The sequence below is a fragment of the Aptenodytes patagonicus genome, chromosome 2, assembly GCF_965638725.1.
Source record: "Aptenodytes patagonicus chromosome 2, bAptPat1.pri.cur, whole genome shotgun sequence".
Lineage (NCBI taxonomy): Eukaryota > Metazoa > Chordata > Aves > Sphenisciformes > Spheniscidae > Aptenodytes > Aptenodytes patagonicus.
This window is the reverse complement of record NC_134950.1, coordinates 91,121,210-91,142,713: the sequence shown is the minus strand read 5'-3', so window position 1 is coordinate 91,142,713 and position 21,504 is coordinate 91,121,210.

Here is a 21,504-nt window from a genome sequence, read left to right as displayed (position 1 = left end):
TTGTGACCCACAACTACTAACAGATATAAGTTCTTTAATACGCTCCAGTTAACCTGTTATTATCTCAAACCCTTCGTGCCCCACGTTGGGCGCCAAAAAGGACTGTCGTGGTTTAACTTCAGTCGGTAACTAAGCACCACGCAGCCGCTCGCTCACTCCCCCCCACCCGGTGGGATGGGGGAGAGAATTGGAAGAGCACAAGTTAGAAAAACTCGTGGGTTGAGATAAAAACAGTTTAATAATTGAAATAAAATGATAATAATAATAATATGATAATAATAATAATAATACACAAAGCAAGTGATGCACAGTACAATTGCTCACCACCCGCCGACCGATGCCCAGCCAGTCCCCGAGCAGCGGCCCCCCCGGCCAGCTTTCCCCAGTTTATGTACTGAGCATGACGTCACATGGTGTGGAATGTCCCTTTGGCCAGTTTGGCTGTGCCCCCTCCCAGCTTCTTGTGCACCTTCAGCCTTCTCAGTCGGTAGAACATGGGAAGCTGAAAAGTCCTTGGCTAGTGTAAACATTACCTAGCAACAACTAAAACATCGGTGCGTTATCAACTTTGTTCTCATCCTAAATCCAAAACACTGTACCAGCTACTAGAAAAGAAATTAACTCTATCCCTGCCGAAACCAGGACAAAACCGAAACCACAAAGTGCATCAGGGGTATACTTTATGTCAGGAATGTTGTTTCTTGGGTTTTTTTTGAGAAGCTGTCTGTCAAATCATCAAGTCAGTGAGCCACCTGTACTAAGAGCTGAGTCAGACTGGAAGGTACAAAACTGAGAAAATTGGCTTCATTATACAACATAATCTCTCCAAAACATATTCTCATGATAATTTCTGTACCATGAATAATCTAGCTAGTTTCTCTTTGCACATACTAACTGTTGCTCATTTGGTGCTGCACTGCTTGCTTTGTAGACCAGATGATATGAAAAGTTTTCAATACCTGTCCAGATATCAGTCTTAAGCATAAAGATGATTGAGTACAAAGCTGTAACTTTCTCTAACAGTATTCATGTCTCCCTTTGCACCAGAGCCCAGGGCAGGTGAAAAGTCAAACCAGCATGTGTAAAATAACCTATAAGCAAGGGAATCTTAGGGTTAATAAGCTGCGTGTCCTACTCTTTACTCTTTCCTTGACAGTGCTTTGATTTATGACTTGGATGTCTTTCCACATAGCCTCAAGTATTAGTGATACATTTGAAATATAAAATTATTCTTCCTAAGCAATTAATTTTCCTTTAAGCATACACTCAACAGAAAACATTAAAAAGAAGTATTGATTTTATAGGTTCTTGGAAATTAATTATTTTTTATGAAAGTAGGGCTAAAGAAATATTTAGAAAATCCTATTGTAATCTCAGACTGATTTTCATGCTGTCTTAAGGTTTGTTTTCTTTTTTGCCAGTGTTAGAGCTGAATATGTAGATATTCACATGTTTCTGAGGAAATCATTCCAATTTAGATTAGTTTCACATCTCATATAAGTCAGTATATTTAAGTGGTATATGGCTGCTTCATTTACACTAGATCTGATATTTTTTTCTGTGTGTATGTTGTAAAATTGTGTGTGTTGTAAAATTATTGTAACAGGTACCACATATGAAAGGTTGTACATTTTCATCTTTTAAAAAAAAATCTTTTAGAAATAAGAGGATCTTCCAGATAATATGCTTACCTGTGCTGAACACAAATGATACTTATGGCTGGAAGTATAGGAAAAGAAAATGTTACCCATTGATTATTATAACAGACTTCTTTACCCAGATGAGCCTGATTGTGTCTGTAATGGTAAAACAAACTAGAGATTGGGAAGAATGGGAATTGAACCAAAGTGCTTTTGTGATACTGTTGTGTGAAAGCTTTGGCTACATTAGTGTTAGTTAGGTTTTTAGGCAACATTGTCTGCCATCTTACACCAGGAAAATCTCTGATACGTTACTGAATATTTTATTGTCCCTCATTATGTGCAAGAATGCATTTTGGGACAATTGCTTTGAGAATGTTTGTAATTTACTGCACAACTGTAGTACAGCAACATCAGCACTCACCCTCTCATTTTATCCAGCTAATTCATGTGTAAAAAAATATGGAAAATGAGGGTATATTTTCATGACTTGCTAATGATCTGAGGTACTGAACTCTGCCTCCGGATTTTGACAGAAACAGATAGCCTGTCTATCTCCCAGTTTGGGAGGCAGTCAGTGTGCTCCAAAGACCTCACAAAGAACCTCCGTGGCACAAAGAGATTCACCAAAGGGGAATCCATGACTGTCACTTATTACATAGGAAGGAAGAGAAACGATTTGACAATAGCAAAGGAGAACACAACACCTGGGACCAGAAGCCCAAATGGCATAAAGATCAGGATGGTTTGAATAGGCCACAGCAGCAGCTTAAGCTTAATTTTTATATAAAGCTTAAGAATTACACAAGCTTTGCTACAGATGTCTCTTAAATTTACCTGCATTTTTTTGTAACTGACTTTTGCTTTCTGAAGTGCTACTTTATGGCACATATCTGATAAATCATAATACTTGCATAAAGCAAACATTTCCATACAATGATTTTATTTCTATGACTTATCCACCTTGTTCATGCACACTTAATATTCTCAACAGATATTCCCACCTCAGCTTTTGAGAATATGTAACACACTTAGCATTTTAAAGTAGGATAAGCAGAAAAACTTATAAAATTGAGGAAATTTAAGCACTTCATACCAGACTGTGAAGCTAATCATATTTAAAGCAGGTGGTGACAATAAAAACAGTTTTGCTGGCTGAACTAAAAGTAGAATGTATTCCAAAGGAGTTGGTACATTGGATATGCTTTCACAAGCTTTGGAGTGTGTAATGATGTATGGACCCATAATGTACTGCAGCACTGTCCTTAAAATAAGGATAAACCTTGATATAACTTAACATTGCAACTTGAAAGGGAGTAAATACTTAGAAGCATTGTATAACTTCCACCCTTACATGTACTTTGTGCTGTTGGCATTAGAGTATTTTATTGTACATCAGATAAGACTGCCCCTTGAGTGTAAATTTATTGTCTTTTTTTAATGCACAACTGAAGGTGAATAGATGTCAAGAATTATATATTACCTAATGTCTAAATGTATTCATATCAAGAAATTGAAGGACAGTTAGTTAAATGCAGCTGGACAGCAGAAAAATAAATGACAGAGTTCTCAGAGTGTCACTTAGTATTTCATGGTTGTCAGTCATCAGAATAAATTCCAGCGTGCCTATAATGGGGACTCTAATTATACACATAAGAGGAAAGCTGGTTTCCTGTTTTGGCTCTTAAATTAAAAAAAAAAAACCAAAAAAAAACCAACACCCAAAACTTTTCAGTATTAACTCTTAACATTTATATATATATAGCAGTAATCTGTACTAAGCTTATCATATATGAGCGCTTTAAGCATGAATGCTCGTATTTAAAATATTGCTTCAAGTCCATTATATAGTTTAATTATTATTAATTGGTGTATTCTCTGGTAATACATGATGAATTAGACCTGTTTAGTCATGATTCTGTAAGAAGATTAAACTAAATCTTTTCATTTTCAATCACTTACCAATAAACATGGTTATATTATTACTGGCAGTTGCCAGATATTACTTCTACTCTAGGTGCAATGTTAATCGCATTAGATCTCACAGATGGTTGCAGTCCTACAGACTGGATGTGTTGAAGTTCCTGAGAAGTCAGAGGATTCAGCAATAGTTATTAATCTAAATGTCTCTAGCTGAAGTGACTTACTAGGTGATGAACTGCTGGCTACAAAATATTATACAGCCTTAACTCTCTTTCTGGTGATTACTCCCTTTGCCAGGATCTACTCTACCTGCCTCCACTGTGCCCCACTCTATAAAGATTGCAACCTGTACTGGGCATGGGTGCCGGCAGGGAGGGGCTGCAGGGTCGGCCCCTGTGAGGAGGGGCCGGGGCTGCCCCGTGCCGGACACAGCCGGTTCCAGCCGGCTCCAAGGGCCCCACCGCAGGGCACGGCTGAGCCCCGCAGCCACGGGCGGGCGCCTCGGGGAAAGCCTGGCTGAGAAAGGGCAAAACGCTGCCCGGCAGCCGGGGCTGAGGGAAACGGTGTGAGAAAGAGCCCTGCGAGCCCCGGGGGGAGAGCAGGAGGAGGGGAGGAGGTGCTCCAGGCGCCCCAGCAGAGAGAGAGATGCCCCTGCGGCCCCTGGAGAGACCCCGGTGGGGCGGGTGTTTCCCTGCAGCCCGTGGGAAGGCCCCAGGCTGGAGCAGGGAAAAGCGTGAGGAGGAAGGAGCGGCAGGGAGGAGCTGTTATGGGCTGACCGCAGCCCCCATTCCCCATCCCCCTGTGTGGCTCAGAGGGGAAGATGTAGAGGAGTCAGGGATGAAGGAATGAAGTTGAGCTCGGGAAGAAGGGGAGGGCGGGGAAAAGGTGGTTTAGTTCTTGTCTTTTTTTCTCACTATCCAACTCTATTTTAATTGGCAATAAATTGTTTCCCTCAGTCGAGTCTGTTTTGCCTGCAAAGGTGACTAATAAGTGATCTCCCTGTATTTATTTTGACCCCCGATGAGCTTTTCCATCCTACTTAACTCCCTGACCACACAAACAAAACCATTTTCAGGGCTGGGGTCCTTGGAAGTGAAAAACTTGACTACACTGCCTATTTCAAGGTTGTGAGAACCTGCAAATTCAGCTGTCAATGCTTCACCATGCAACAATACTCACATGGGTATTGTTGGTGAAGTGGCAGTAGCAAGCCATTAATCTGCTCTTGTGACCAGTGCTCAACCTGCTGGCGTCATGTCAGGATGGCCAGGTATTTCTTGTGCCACTGGTCCTACCCTTATAGGAGCTTCTGCCTATATTATCCTCCGAGCAGGGAGGTCATTCAAGGAACTGCTTCACTGGGTTGTGGCTGCTGGGTTATTTCTCTTCAATCCCCTCATGAGTCAGTCCTTCCACAGACTGGTAGCAGTCATGATGGATCTGCACAGCATTGGCCAGGAGGATGCATACTGCCCCTTGTCAGGCTTTCTGTGGGAGAGGTGGCAGGGTGTAGCAAGACCTGCACTGCTCCTGTTCCGTTTTCTGTCATGTTCTGTAGAGAAAGCAGGAAATAAAATGGGCACTGCTAGCGTCAATGCTTACATGATCTATGGGGAACTGCGGAAGGCTTGAAGGTAGGTGGTTGTTGGGCATATGCTATTTAACAGTACACCCTGATCTAGCTGCAGGCACAAGCAACTGCCAGATTTTTTCACTGACATCCTCTCAGCAGTATTGTCAGGTCAGAAATGTAGAGGCTTCCTTAATCCAAGATTTGTCTGACTGTAACACTGTTTTTCTATGCACTAATTCCAATGTGTTAATTTTAGTAGGTGTTGACAACTTTGTGGTGGTATGAATTTTTTTAAGAGTGTGAAAAGATACGTTATAAGTTGTCTAGTCCTAGGGTGGAGAAGTAATTTGGGGTCTATCCCTGACTGGCAATGAAACAGTATTGTAAATGAGGAGGTGGTATATCATTTTGTGGCATAGTGTTTTTTGTAGAAGGATTTTATGTGCGAATGCAAAGGAGGAGAAAGATGTTGTGTGAGGGAATGCTGAAAAATCTATCAGAAGGCCAGTATTGCTTCAGGAAAACATCTGTGCTTATTTCAGCTACCTGAAGGGTGTGCTCTGTAAAGGCACGGTCTTGACAAGTCCTGAGACCCTAAACTGTCAGGTTAATAAAATGTCTGTAACCTTTAACTAGTGGTGGAAAAATCAAATGTGCTTAGCACACACAATGGCCTCTTTCTACTCAGTGGCTTATGACTTAACTACCTTGGGGTTTTTTCAGTGCTCTTGATGGTTATCACGATGTAAACAGACACAGTTGAGCTAATTGTTCTTAGAAGGCAATGTCGATAAAGATATTTAGGCCTATACAAAATTTGTATAATAATTCTATTTCAAATTCTACAGCATCTTTCTAGCACAACAAATTTATAACAGGAAGTTCTTTAGCAGTATTAATGTAGAACTCTTGAAAAAATATTTTAAGCCTTAATTAGAGCTTTGAAAAATGACATCTTTAAGTTAAATATGCTTAGCTTTCATCTTCCTGCAGAAACGTTCAGCTCTGAAGTAATTTGGTTGATTTACAGTGCACATTTTAATAGCAAACCTATTATCATGTCAATCAGGACTTTCCATGTTTTCTTTTCTTTTAAGCAAATAAAACACTCCAAATTAGGTCTACTTAAAATATTGGCAATAAAAGGTGTGATAAAAACTTGAACAACTGCAGTTAGTACTAAAAGGCTTATCTTAAAGTTTTCCAAAGTTATTGTTCCAAAAAACTTAACTACTTTGAGCACTTCTGAGGTTGTATGGAATAGAGTGTTGAACTATTTCTTCCCTGTAAAATTAAAAGACAAAACAAAACAAAAACCTGATATTTTTACTTCGTTCACCTTAGAGTCAACACTCATCCCCAATTGTGGGTTTTTTTAATACTATCCTGTCAAAGTAAGTGCACAAATATTACTGATTTTATCAGTCCAATAAAATGCAGAAAATTGTATCACTGTACTATTGGTAGTATTTTTTCAGAATTGTTTCACTATTTTGTACAACTAACTTTGTATGGAACACCCAAGGTAAACTCATGTCTCCCTTTCTGAGCTATGAGAAGGCACAAAGGTGTGCCTCAGCACAACTCATTAAAGGATCATGTCCTAATCATGTGTTGAACTTGATTTTGAAAGAGAGTGGACAGTCTAACCTGGGTCTAGCCAAGAGTTTAGGCAGATGATTAAGACAATAGATTTGTTAATTTTTCAGATATATATTTACATTCTGTGCTGCTTTGGATCCCAGCAACTGGAAAACTCTCAAAACTTTACAGTAGCTAACCCTTTAATATTCTGTGCTCAATGTAACACTTTGTTGCCAAGCAATTTGATTTTTAAATACAATATTCACTGCTTTTATATTCAAGTGGGGGAAAAAAATATATGTTAAAAGTTAATGGTCATCTTGGATATGCTTTTAAATATTAATTTTCCTCATCTGTGCCCCTCGGGCTCACCATGACTTTGGGAAACATAGTTCTGTTTTGCATTTTGCTTTTGTTTGCTACAGTGAACTTTTAGGAAAATGTGTAGCTGGCTGAAGAATGCAAACTGGTAGATGCCAGTTCATTGCAGATACAAAACATTTTCCAAAATGTAAACTCAGATATTATGATCTGATCTTGTTTTCTAATTGCACGGAGCAATTTTAGTGGAAACCAAATGTGCTCTATCTGGCTTAAAGAAAAAAATAATATATAGTAAGGCTTAATATAAACACATGCTTAATTCTGCTCACACAGATGACCATTCTAACTTTTTTATCACTGACAGTGGTCAGTGGTAGACGCCTAAGGAAAGAGGAGACAGGGCAATTGCATAGTAATAGTTTCCCAGGTCCCAGTTGTGCAGATGCAAGCACTTTCTGACTTAAGAACATCCTGAGGTCATATCCCTGTTGCTGTTTTAATATCATTAGTAATTTTCTTTCCCTCATTGAATGTGTCTAATTGTTTGTGTTGAAACTCCCAATGGTTTCAAAAGGTTATGGCTCAAAGGCATGGTCAGAGAATTTACATAATAAGCACACATACTTGCTTTGTCTAAGTATGTCAACCTAAGAGTTTTCCTGGATTATTAGCGACAAAGTTAGATTTAAAAAAAAAAAAAAGTAATTTTATCAAAAGAAAACCATCTAATTTTCTCAACACTGCAATTTAGAGCTAAGAATCAAACAGCTGGTACATAATATACTTGTTATAATTTGAATTTCTTTTACCTGACAAGATTTTTTTTGGGGGAAAGAGAAGCTTAGCTATTCTTTCCTATATAGTCTCAGTGGAATCCAGAGCAAAATGGAAATGGGGACATTTAGCTGGAAGATTTTTGCATACAAAATAAATGGCAAAGTTTTAAGGGCACATGCATTTGAATACTATAATCAAAATGTCATTTAATGCAAATTCCAAAACTAGTATCAACACAGAATTATAAATTTGACAATGAAGTGCCTTTCATGAATAAATAGTTAAAGAAAGGTTAGGCTATTGCTGTCTCTATCATGCTTCTGTTCTCTCTTCAACGTTCCTGCTATTTCATTTTGGTAAAAAGTAAGTGGTGGTATAATCCTTTTTTTTTTTTTTTTAGCTATAGGCCACCAGTTTTCAGTATTCTGCAGATATTCCAACATACCATTGTCCTCTTAAAAGGGAGAAATAACCATCCATGTAAAAAAATGCAGTCAAGAAATTACACTTGGCCATTAAAGGAATATTCAGTCAAATCACTTTAAGTGGGAAGTGAAGGGGGTTTTATTTTTGAGCTTGATAAAGTGTGCATTTTAAGACGGGAAAAGCAAAGTAGACCCATCCTAATTTTGTGGTAATGCATGCACTGGAAAAGGGCAACATTATAAGGTATATTTATATGTTCCATCTGTGCTGAATTTTCCTCATTGGAAAAAAGATAAAAATAAATCAATCATAGAATCATAGCATCATTTAGGTTGGAAAAGATCTCTAAGATCATCAGTTCCAACCACTAACCTAACACTGCCAAGTCTACCACTAAAGCATGTCCCTAAGTGCCGCATCTACACATCTTTTAAATACCTCCAGGGATGGTGATTCGGCCACTTCCCTGGGCAGCCTGTTCCAACCCTTTCAGTGAAGAAATTTTTCCAAATATCCAATCTAAACGTCCCCTGGCGCAACCTGAGGCCATTTCCTCTCGTCCTATCACTTGTTACTTGGGAGAAGAAACTGACGCCCACCTCGCTACAACCTCCTTTCAGGTGGTTGTAGAGAGCGATGAGGTCTCCCCTCAGCCTCCTTTTCTCCAGGCTAAACAACCCCAGTTCCCTCAGCTGCTCCTCATAAAACTTGTTCTCCAGACCCCTCACCAGCTTTGTTGCCCTTCTCTGGACATGCTCCAGCACCTTGACGTTCTTCTTGTAGTGAGGGGCCCAAAACTGAACACAGTATTTGAGGTGGGGCCTCACCAGTGCTGAGTACAGGGGCACGATCACTTCCCTACTCCTGCTGGCCACACTATTTCTGATACAGGCCAGGATGCCATTGGCCTTCTTGGCCATCTGGGCACACTGTTGTCTCATGTTCAGCCGGCTGTCGACCATTACCCCCAGGTCCTTTTCCGACAGGCAGCTTTCCAGCCACTCTTCCCCAAGCCTATAGCGTTGCATGGGGTTGTTGTGGCCGAAGTGCAGGACCCAGCACGTGGCCTTGTTGAACCTCATACAGTTGGCCTTGGCCCATCGATCCAGCCTGTCCAGGTCCCTCTGCAGAGCCTTCCTACCCTCAAGCAGATCAACACTCCCGCCCAACTTGGTGTCATCTGCAAACTTACTGAGGGTGCACTCGATCCCCTCATCCAGATCATCGATAAAGATACTAAACAGAACTGGCCCTAATACTGAGCCCTGGGGAACACCACTTGTTACCGGCCGCCAACTGGGTTTAACTCCATTCACCACAACTCTCTGGGCCCGGCCGTCCAGCCAGTTTTTTACCCAGTGAAGAGTACACCCATCCAAGCCATGAGCAGCCAGTTTCTGCAGGAGAATGCTGTGGGAAATGGTATCAAAGGCTTTACTAAAGTCCAGGTAAACAACATCCACTGCCTTTCCCTCATCCACTAAGCAGGTCATCTTGTCATAGAAGGAGATCAGGTTAGTCAAGCAGGACCATGCATAAACCCATGCTGACTGGGCCTGATCACCTGGTTGTCCTGCATGTGCTGTGTGATGGGACTCAAGGTGAGCTGCTCCACAACCTTCCCCGGCAACAAGGTCAGACTGACAGGCCTGTAGTTCCCTCTTTCCAGCCCTTCCTGCAGATGGGCATCACATTTGCTAAGCTCTAGTCAACTGGGACCTCCCCGGTTAGCCAGGACTGCTGATAAAAGATTGAAAGTGGCTTGGTGAGCACTTCGGCCAGCTCCCTCAGGACCCTTGGGTGGATCCCATCCAGCCCCATAGACTTGTGTGTGTCTAAGTGGTGTAGCAGGTCGCTAACCATTTCCCCTTGGATTATGGGGGCTTCATTCTGCTCCCCATCTCTGTGTTCCAGCTCAGGGGGGCTGGGTATTGGGAGAACAACTGGTCTTACTATTAAAGACTGAGGCAAGGAAGGCATTAAGTACCTCAGCCTTTTCCTCAGCCTCTGTCACTATGTTTCCCCCCACATCCAATAAAGGATGGAGATCCTCTTTAGCCCTCCTTTTGTTGCTAACGTATTTATAGAAACATTTTTTTATTGTCTTCTACAGCAGTTTAAGTTCTATTTGGGCTTTGGCCCTTCTAGTTTTCTCCCTGCATAGCCTCACGACATCTTTCTAGTCCTCCTGAGTGGCCTGCCCCTTCTTCCAAAGGTCATAAACTCTCCTTTTTTCCTCAGTTCCAGTCAAAGCTCTCTGTTCAACCAGGCCGGTCTTCTTCCCCGCCGGCTCGTCTTTTGGCACATGGGCATGGCCTGCTCCTGTGCCTTTAAGATTTCCTTCTTGAAGAGTGTCCAGCCTTCCTGGACTCCTTTGCCCTTCAGAACTGCCTCCGAAGGAACTCGGTCAACCGGGCCCCTAAACAGACCAAAGTCTGCCCTCTGGAAGTCCAAGGTGGCAGTTCTGCTGACCCCCCTCCTTACTTCTCTGAGAATTGAAAACTCCATCATTCCATGATCGCTACGCCCAAGACAGCTTCCGACCACCACATCTCCCACCAGTCCTTCTCAGTTTGTAAACAGCAGGTCAAGTGAGGCACCTCCCCTGGTAGGCTCACTCACCATCTGTGTCAGGAAGTTATCTTCCACACTCTCTAGGAACCTCCTAGACTGCTTCCTCTCCACTGCACTGTATTTCCAGGAGACATCTGGTAAGTTGAAGTCCCCCAGGAGAAAAAGGGCTAGCAATCCCCTAAACTGTCCTGGGAGATCCAGCAACTCAGAGAGGATAGGTCCTACTCCCCACCTGTACGGACCAGTATCTCGGCTATTAGGAGTCAGCGTTCTTTTGCTCGAGAGAGAGAATATAAAGGGTACACACCACAGGGCACCCTATGGTTTTATCTGCGTGACCACGGAGAGGACATGAGGAAGTGGGATGGAAAACCTACCGCAGCCCTAGGGGCACGGGTACGTGAATTGCAAGGGAAAACAATCACAGAAAGAGGTTCTTCCAGGAAAATTGCTGCTCCAGTTTCCAGCGGGCAGTTCCCCAGACAGAGTAGAAGGGCTGATCTTAATCCTGATCTTAATGAAGAAACTTCTGACTCGTACGTACAAGAAATGAGAAATGAGTACTGTGATGAGGACTAGAGGGGCCCTGCCTCCAGCCAGGGGGAGGAAAGGGACAACCGGGTTTACTGGACTGTGTGGATTCGGTGGCCTGGCACATCAGACCCACAGAAGTATAAGGCTCTAGTAGATACCAGTGCACAGTGTGCCCTAATGCCATCAAGCTATAAAGGGGCAGAACCCATCTGTATTTCTGGGGTGACGGGGGGATCCCAACAGCTAACTGTATTGGAAGCCGAAGTGAGTCTAACTGGGAATGGGTGGCAGAAGCAGCCCATTGTGACTGGCCCAGATGCTCCGTGCATCCTTGGCATAGACTACCTCAGGAGAGGGTATTTCAAGGACCCAAAAGGGTACCGGTGGGCTTTTGGTATAGCTGCCTTGGAGATGGAGGAAATTAAACAGCTGTCCACCTTGCCTGGTCTCTCGGAGGACCCTTCTGTTGTGGGGTTGCTGAAGGTCAAAGACCAACAAGTGCCAATCGCTACCACCACGGTGCACCGGCGGCAATATCACACCAACCGAGACTCCCTGATTCCCATTCATGAGCTGATTCGTTGACTGGAGAGCCAAGGAGTGATCAGCAAGACTCGCTCTCCCTTTAACAGTCCCATATGGCCAGTGCGGAAGTCTAATGGGGAGTGGAGACTAACAGTAGACTATCGTGGCCTAAATGAAGTCACGCCACCGCTGAGTGCTGCTGTGCCAGACATGCTAGAACTTCAATACGAACTGGAGTCAAAGGCAGCCAAGTGGTATGCCACAACTGATATCGCTAATGCATTTTCTCAATCCCTTTGGCAGCGGAGTGCAGGCCACAGTTTGCTTTCACTTGGAGGGGTGTTCAGTACACCTGGAACCGACTGCCCCAGGGGTAGAAACACAGCGCTACCATTTGCCATGGACTGATCGAGACTGCACTGGAACAAGGTGAGGCTCCAGAACACCTGCAATACATTGATGACATCATCGTGTGGGGCAACACAGCAGGAGAAGTTTTTGAAAAAGGGAAGGAAATAGTCCAAATCCTGCTGAAGGCTGGTTTTGCCATAAAACAAAGTAAGGTCAAGGGACCTGCACAGGAGATCCAGTTTTTAGGAATAAAATGGCAAGATGGACGTCGTCAGATCCCAATGGATGTGATCAACAAAATAACAGCCATGTCTCCACCAACCAGCAAAAAGGAAACACAAGCTTTCTTAGGCATCGTGGGTTTTTGGAGAATGCCTGTTCCAGATTACAGTCTGATTGTAAACCCTCTCTATCAGGTGACCCGAAAGAAGAACGATTTCAAATGGGGCCCTGAGCAACAACAAGCTTTTGAACAAATTAAAGAGGACATAGCTCACGCAGTAGCCCTGGGGCCAGTCCGGGCAGGGCAAGATGTAAAAAATGTGCTCTACACCGCAGCCGGGGAGAACGGCCCTACCTGGAGCCTCTGGCAGAAAGCACCAGGGGAGACTCGAGGTTGACCCCCAGGGTTTTGGAGTCGGGGATACAGAGGATCCGAGGCCCGCTATACTCCAACTGAAAAAGAGATATTAGCAGCATATGAAGGGGTTTGAGTTGCTTCGGAAGCGATCGGCACTGAAGCACAGCTCCTCCTGGCACCCCGACTGCTGGTGCTAGGCTGGATGTTCAGAGGGAGGGTCCCCGGTACACATCATGCAACTGATGCTACATGGAGTAAGTGGGTCGCACTGATCACACAACGGGCTCGAATAGGAAACCCCAGTCACTCAGGAATCCTGGAAGTGATCATGGATTGGCCAGAAGGCAAAGATTTTGGAATATTGCCAGAGGAGGAGGTGACGCGTGCTGAAGAGGCCCCAATGTATAATGAACTACCAGAAAATGAGAAGCAATATGCCCTGTTCACTGATGGGTCCTGTCGTCTTGTGGGAAAGCATCGGAGGTGGAAAGCTGCTGTGTGGAGTCCTATGCGACAAGTTGTAGAAACTGTTGAAGGAGAAGGTGAATCGAGCCAATTTGCAGAAGTGAAGGCCATCCAGCTGGCTTTAGACATTGCTGACCGAGAAAAGTGGCCAGTGCTCTATCTCTATACTGACCCATGGATGGTGGCAAATGCCCTGTGGGGGTGGTTGCAGCAATGGAAGCAGAGCAACTGGCAGCACAGAGGCAAACCCATCTGGGCTGCCGCATTGTGGCAAGATATTGCTGCCTGGGTAGCAAACCTGGTTGTAAAAGTCCGTCATGTAGATGCTCACATACCCAAGAGTCGGGCCATCTCGAAGAACATCAAAACAACCAGCAGGTGGATCAGGCTGCTAAGATTGAAGTGGCTCAGGTGGATCTGGACTGGCAACATAAGGGTGAATTATTTCTAGCTCGGTGGGCCCATGACACCTCAGGCCATCAAGGAAGAGATGCAACATACAGATGGGCTCGTGATCGAGGGGTGGACTTGACCATGGACACTATTGCTCAGGTTATCCATGAATGAGAAACATGCGCTGCAATCAAGCAAGCCAAGCGGTTAAAATCTCTTTGGTATGGAGGACGATGGCTGAAATGTAAATATGGGGAGGCCTGGCAGATCGATTGTATCACACTCCCACAAACCCGCCAAGGCAAGCGCCACGTGCTTACAATGGTGGAGGCAACCACCGGATGGCTGGAAACATATCCCGTGCCCCATGCCACTGCCCGGAACACTCTCCTGGGCCTTGAAAAGCAAGTCCTATGGCGACATGGCACCCCAGAAAGAATTGAGTCAGACAACGGGACTCATTTCCGAAACAACCTCATAGACACCTGGGCCAAAGAGTACGGCATTGAGTGGGTGTATCACATCCCCCATCATGCACCAGCCTCTGGGAAAATTGAACGATACAATGGACTGTTAAAGACTGCACTGAGAGCAATGGGTGGTGGGACATTCAAACATTGGGGGACATGTTTAGCAAAGGCCACCTGGTTAGTCAACACTCGGGGATCTGCCAATCGAGCAGGCCCTGCCCAGTCAGAACTTTTACGTGCTGTAGATGGGAATAAAGTCCCTGTAGTGCACATAAAAAATATGCTGGGGAAAACAGTTTGGGTTATTCCTGCTTCGGGCAGAGGCAAACCCGTCCGTGGGATTGCTTTTGCTCAAGGACCTGGGTGCACTTGGTGGATAATGTGGAAGGATGGGGAAGTCCGCTGTGTACCTCAAGGGGATTTGGTTTTGGGTGAGAATAGCCAATGATCTGAATTATGTGATGTTAAGTACTAATTATAGTTATAATAGTTATACTAATAATACTAATAATATTATATGCCATACTAATGTTATTACAATAAGAATCTCCCAGACTAATGAAGAATAACTTCAGTGAAACCAAGCAAAGCACAGTGATGATGGTACCAGAACTGACTTCAACATGAAACAATCCAACACCACATACTATCTCCATCTTTCCTGCCCTGGAAGATTATTACGACAGATGGAGCCCAAAGTTGTGGACTAAATGAACTCACCGAATGTTTTAGAGGGATGGCCCATAGACTAAGGGAATGATATCTCTGTGTGTGTGTATATATATATATAAAAATAAAAAAAGGGGTGGTGATTAATGAAAATGTACTGGAAAATATGAGACTTGAGCATGACGCAGATGGTATAGAATAAGGGGTGGATATTGTCCTGGTTTCGGCAGGGATAGAGTTAATTTCCTTCCTAGTAGCTGGTACAGTGCTGTGTTTTGGATTTAGGATGAGAACAAAGTTGATAACACACCGATGTTTTAGTTGTTGCTAGGTAATGCTTACACTAGTCAAGGACTTTTCAGCTCCCCATGCTCTACCGACTGAGAAGGCTGGAGGTGCACAAGAAGCTGGGAGGGGGCACAGCCAAACTGGCCAAAGGGACATTCCATACCATGTGACGTCATGCTCAGTACATAAACTGGGGAGAGCTGGCTGGGGGGGGCCGCTGCTCGGGGACTGGCTGGGCATCGGTCGGCGGGTGGTGAGCAATTGCACTGTGCATCACTTGCTTTGTGTATTATTATTATTATTATTATTATTATTATTATTATCATATTATTATTATTATCATTTTATTTCAATTATTAAACTGTTTTTATCTCAACCCACGAGTTTTTCTCACTTGTGCTCTTCCAATTCTCTCCCCCATCCCACCGGGTGGGGGGAGTGAGCGAGCGGCTGTGTGGTGCTCAGTTGCCGACTGAGGTTAAACCACGACAAGCGATCGTGAGACTTCTCCCAGCTGCTTATAGAATATTTCATCTGCCTCTTCATCGTGGTTGGGTGGCCTATAACAGACTTCCACCATGATATCTGCCTTGTTGGCCTTTCTACTGTTTCTTACTCATTAACACTCAACCCTTTCATCACCATCATCAAGCTTTAGACAGTCAAAGCACTCCCTAACGTACAGGGCTACCCCACCACCTCTCCTTCCTTACCTATCCCTTCTGAAGAGTTTATAGCCATCCATTACAGCACTCCAGTTGTGCAAGTCATCCCACCATGTTTCCATGATTGCAGCTATATCATAGTTTTTCAGCTGCACAGAGGCTTCCAGCTCCTCCTGTTCATTGCCCATGCTGTGTGCATTGGTGTAGATGCACTTCAGTTGGGCTATTGATCCCACCACCTTTTTTGGGAGAGAAACCCTAATTCCTACGTGATTGTTCTCAGGTGCTTCCCTGGTTTCTAATGTACCAACAACCCTTACATCTTTGCTGCTGCATGGATCTCCATCCCCTACCTCCACTGAAATGGTTAAGGTGCTGCAAGCATTAGTACAGGGACATTTCAAATGTGCTCCAGTGTACTCAGCACATCATGGAGCGGACTGAAGGACCTCACTAGCACACTGTCCCACAAACATTGGTATGCCGTCCCCAGGCTTATCTCTAGTGAGCCTGATTTCATCCCTTTCCCCCTTTCAAAACTAGTTTAAAGCTTTTTTCAATGAGTCCTGTTAACTCCTGCGTGAAGATCCTTTTCCCCCTTTGAGATAGGTGTACCCCATCTGTAGCCAGCAGGGCTGGTGTTGTCTAGACTGACCCATGATCAAAAAACCCAAAATTTGGCTGATGACACCAGTGATGAGCCAGGTATGGATCAGCTGGGTCTGCCTGTTTCTTCCAACACCATTCCCTGCAACTGGAAGGATAGAGGAAACCACTACTTGTGCTCCTGATCCCTTAACCAGTCATCCCAAGGCCCTGAAGTCTCTCTTGATGGCCCTTGGACTTCTTATTGCAAGTTCATTGCTGCCTACATAAAAAATCAATAATGGATAATAATCCGAGGGCTGTACCAAGGTAGGAAGTTTTCTCGTCACATCTTTAACCCGGGCCCCAGGGAGGCAGCAGACTTCCTCAAGAAGTGGGTCAGGTCGACATATTGGGTCTTGTGTTTCTCTCAGGAGAGAGTCTCCTGTGACAATGACCCGTCTTTTATTCTTTATGGAAGTGATTTTGACACAGGGCGTAGGCCATCATAACCTTGGTGACACCTCCAACCTAGATGGACCATTGTCCTCATCCTTGTTTGGTTCCACTTGCAGAGTCTTGTACCTATTATGCAAGGGCACCTGGGAAGGTGGGGTAGTCACAGAAGAGACATGTCTGCTGTGCTGGGCAGAAACTTGTCACCATTGCCCCCTATCTCTTAAGTCACTGTGTTCTGCCAGGTGGAGAGAGGATAGGGGGTCCTCCGTATCACATGCCCTGTCTGCCTGTTGGGCCTGTCTCTGGGAAGGTAGGGTGCAGCTCCAGTAGCCTATCTCTCTCTCAGACTCCCTGATACTCCTCAACCTACTCACCTCCTCCCGGAGCTCTGTCACTAAGCAGAGGAGTTCCTCTCCCTGGGCGCACCTCCCACAGGTGTGCTCGCTGCTGCCGTCCGGTGCTGGCGTAAGAGTAGGGCTCACCCTGCAGCCTGACACCCGGCTGGCAGCGTGTTCTCATCGGAGCTCTGTCTGGGAGGCTGCATCAGTCACAGACATAGCTTTCTACCAGGTAGATACCATTGCACCCTGATTGGGCTGGCAGAGTTACAGCACCTTTCCTGTACAAACTGACACAGCCTGGCCACTAGCACTCCCCAGGGGCTTCATTTATACATGTGGGGGCTTGGCTGTGTTTGCTCCTCTGGTCCTGCCCAGGTTTCATCAGCTGCTGTTGTATCAGCTGTGGGCTTCTGGTGGGTCTCTCCACTCCCCTGAGGTTTTCGCTGTTCAGGAAATCCTCCTGTGCACCTCGCTAGAGCTCTCTGCTGCTGATAGTGCCAGCACTGGAGCTGTTCCTCAGGGAGCTTGATGGTGGTGCTGGTATTTATTTAAGGTTGAATTAAGTTCAGGTAGCATAGAGCAGGTACATGTGGGTAACCTTTGCAGCCTTTTCCCACTCCCCTTTCTGTGATATGGGTGTGAACAGTGGGTGTGTGTGGGACATGCAAAACTGCCTGAGGGGGCATTTGCTCCAAAACTGATAACACTGTTATTTAACAATAACAAAGTTTGCTTAAGATGACTGTCAGCCAGCTAAAACGCTATCCAGGGAACTGCCAAAAAGCTTTTGGAAAAAAAGAAGGAGTCAGCTTGAAAAGCAGTATAAAAGAAGCAGGGTAAATTGTAATGGGAAGGGAGAGAGAAGAGGTTAACAGAGAACAGTCAGTGCCTGGTTTGACACTACTGGCACCCACCCCACAGGCATCATGATCTCTGCCTGGGGCTGATGGTGCAGCCTCCCCTGGGGCACCAGCTAGGGCAGCGTGTGCAGGGCACAGCAAGCAGGGAACCAACACTTCAGGGGTTGTGTGTGGGCACTCGTGGGGTGCTCCCTCACCAGCATGTGCGTTAGCAGGTGGTAGGAAACAGCAGAAGTACACACAGAGTTGGAGCATCCACATGTCCCACAGGAGGAGTGTGCAGTCAGGGAACCCACACTGTTCCTCAGTAAGGGGGTGTGCTGGTAGACCACACCACCAGGTGGAGGCTGTACATATGTAACTGTGTGGGACTTAAACTGGGGTTAGCTATAGAAGGGTGTTGAGACATTTTCACTCTAAAACAATGACATAAAGATCAAAACAGATAAGAATTTGCTGCTGAGTAGATGTGTTGTTAGATGTAACTCATATATGTATGCAAGAGCTGGATAGTGTTGAAATCTTTATGATCACAAATTACTGTTGTAGAGGTAGCGATGAGATTTTTAACCCTGTTGAATATGTAGCCTTCTGGGCTTTAAATCTGCTAAACAGCTGTCTGTGAGAATCTGGACTTAACAAACTAGGTGCTTACTGAGTAAGGAAGGCAAATTAGCTCAGCTGCTACCTCTTATAAATATGCATTTTATTTACTACTTAGCAGGAGGTAGTAATAATACATCACTTCCCAGAGAGGTGGCTAATCTTTAGTCAGCAATCGCGAACTGTAGACTCTAGCATTAGAGCCTTACAAGTACTGTGGTTCCAGGAAGGGTGTTTCAGTGCCTCTGGTTGTGTTGGCTGACTTCTGGTAAATGCACGGGTAAAAGAACACAACCAAAACACCTAGAACATATACAAATCATGGTTTCAATTATGTATTTAATGTAGTACATTATTTTTGCAATCTACATGACACAATGCAGAAAAGAACAATCAGTAGAAGTAAGTAAATAAACAGGAACAATGGAAAATTAAATGGTAAGGTTTTGCATGGGCAAATCATGATAGTATGTAATATGAATGAGACTTACAAATGAGTGGTATCAGTAGATTAAAGAATGTTAGGAAGGTAAGAATGAATTTGACTGTACCTATGCTGAAAAAAATAATATTTTATAATGTGAAATATGCTTAAAAATACCTTTAAAATTGATCTTAACTGAAGTCAAAGACTAATCTCACTAAATTTTCAATTAGTTTCTACACATTGACAGTATAGTTATGTAAAAGAAAAACAAGCCTAAAGATCAGAACTTCCACAGATGTTTTTAACTAACCACTGTTTGAGCTAACTGCTTTGTTAAATGCTTTCCACATTAAAATATATGTGGTTCTGTTTGACTTTTTTTCACCCATCACTCTGTATTTCTTATGATCTGTACAATTTTTTTTGTTGTTCCAGTGTACTCCCTTTAAATGCTTTAAAGCATATAACACTTTTTCTATTATACTTCAAAGAAGACAATCGTTGAATGGCCAACACCCAGCTTCAGTCAATGCTATTGTGAGTCTTGCATCACAATGAGTTTGTCTCAAAATTTCAAGTTCTGATTTTATTATTGGCTTTGGTGACTGTGCTTCTTCCATCATAACTTTATGATGACCTTTTTTGGTGTGTGCATGTGTCTCTAAACTTTTAATACTGAACAGTATTTGCCTCAAACTAGTTAATATGATTCTTCTGTGTTGTCACCTGTTTCAAAAAGAATGCGTCCTGAGTGGTCCTGCTTCCACCCAGAAACAAACATTTCAAAATTCAGAATTTATTGGGTTTTGCAAGAACCATGCTTGAATTTTTTTATTGGCAACTCATTGTGTTTCTGCTAATATGATGATGCAGCCTACTTTTATATCTTGGAGTACACATTTGCCTTGCAAAAGATCTGATAGGTGGTGGTTGAATCAGTAGTTTTTCTGGTCAAACTAGGAATGTTAACACCCAAACATGCATGGCTGCAGGCTCAGGAATGATTTAATTTCTGTTCATTTTAACATTCCATAGCAACAAGCTAAACATTTTTCAAATGCTGGTGAGGGAAGATGAAGGAAGTATTTGAGGGTGTTATGTTTCTAAAAGAACATAAAATGAATTATTGAGAGAATCTTGGTGTTGGAGGCATAGAAAGCCAGAGAGAAGGTGAATATCGAGGTTCTGTCCTTTGATCAGTCCTGGCAATCAAGCAGTTTGGAAATGATGCCAATATCATAATTAAATGCCATACAGTGGAGACTTTGGTGTCTTTCAGATTAATTGGTAAGTGCTTGAAAAAAGGTGAGAAAAATGAAATTTCATAATTTCTGTAGTAGTCTGTGTCTTAGAACAAGCCCGGGGCGCTCAGAAATACAGTTTGGAGGAAAGCGAACAGCAAGGGCCAACTAACTTGAGTGATCTTCCCATTGCACTATAACGCAGTCAGTGTCAGAGACTGAGGTAAACAGTGAAAGAAACATCATTTACCAACCTGTCCTTTCTCCTTTCTTCTCCATAAAGAGCAAAACAATGGAAGGCCTTACGATTCTAGGAGGGAAGGTAGAATAACTGACAAAATACTTTTGACAGAATTTTAAAAATTAAGTACATGTTTTCAAAATAACTTTACATATTACTGTAGATCACACTATGTAAGAAATACCCAGACCTCTTCTCTTTACAAAACCAAAACCAGTGAAATATATATATTCTAAGAGTTATTTTTATATATTTCAAGTTGGGAAAAAAAAGGCCAACAAAAGTAAAAATGATACATATTCTGCTATGAGATGCCGTCCCAAGCGGTTTCAAGCTTCATGAAGAGATTGAAGCATTTTGAGTAAGTCTGAATAGATTAAAAATAATTAAGTTTAAATCTTTACATTTATTTACAGCTTTTCATTATCACTTCATTATCTTAAAAAAGCAAACAAAAAACCTGAAAAGTGAGAATTTTGTTGCCCATCCTTGTGTAAGTGTAGCCTGCTCATGTCTCCTCTACTTAAATATTATAAACCACACTTCTGTTTGAAGATGAATGTGGTATCTGCAGTTACTGAATGACATTACATTAATCAGAAGATAGAAAGCAGTGTTTTTCCACCAATGGCATATACTTCTCTGGAGACAATATACAGGAAATATGCTTTGACAGTGGTGAGAATATGGAATTCACCTTTATCGTAACACATATTCAGCTTGGCCGCTCAGTTCTCATTTTGCCATATTCTTATCTTGTTTTGCTTTTGTTGAACACTTTCAACTCCTCCAGCTTGCAGGAGAATGTGATTTTACTTTCATGCAGCTAGACAGAGCACACAGATGTCATGCAAACAGGAAAATATAATTTAGATATTCCCAGAGCATGTGTGATGAATGGAGGGCTAAGAGAACCCTGAAGTTCTTGATAGGTGTTTTAGGAATCCATGCTCATTAAAACTTGGTCTAACACAAAAATGTTGGTC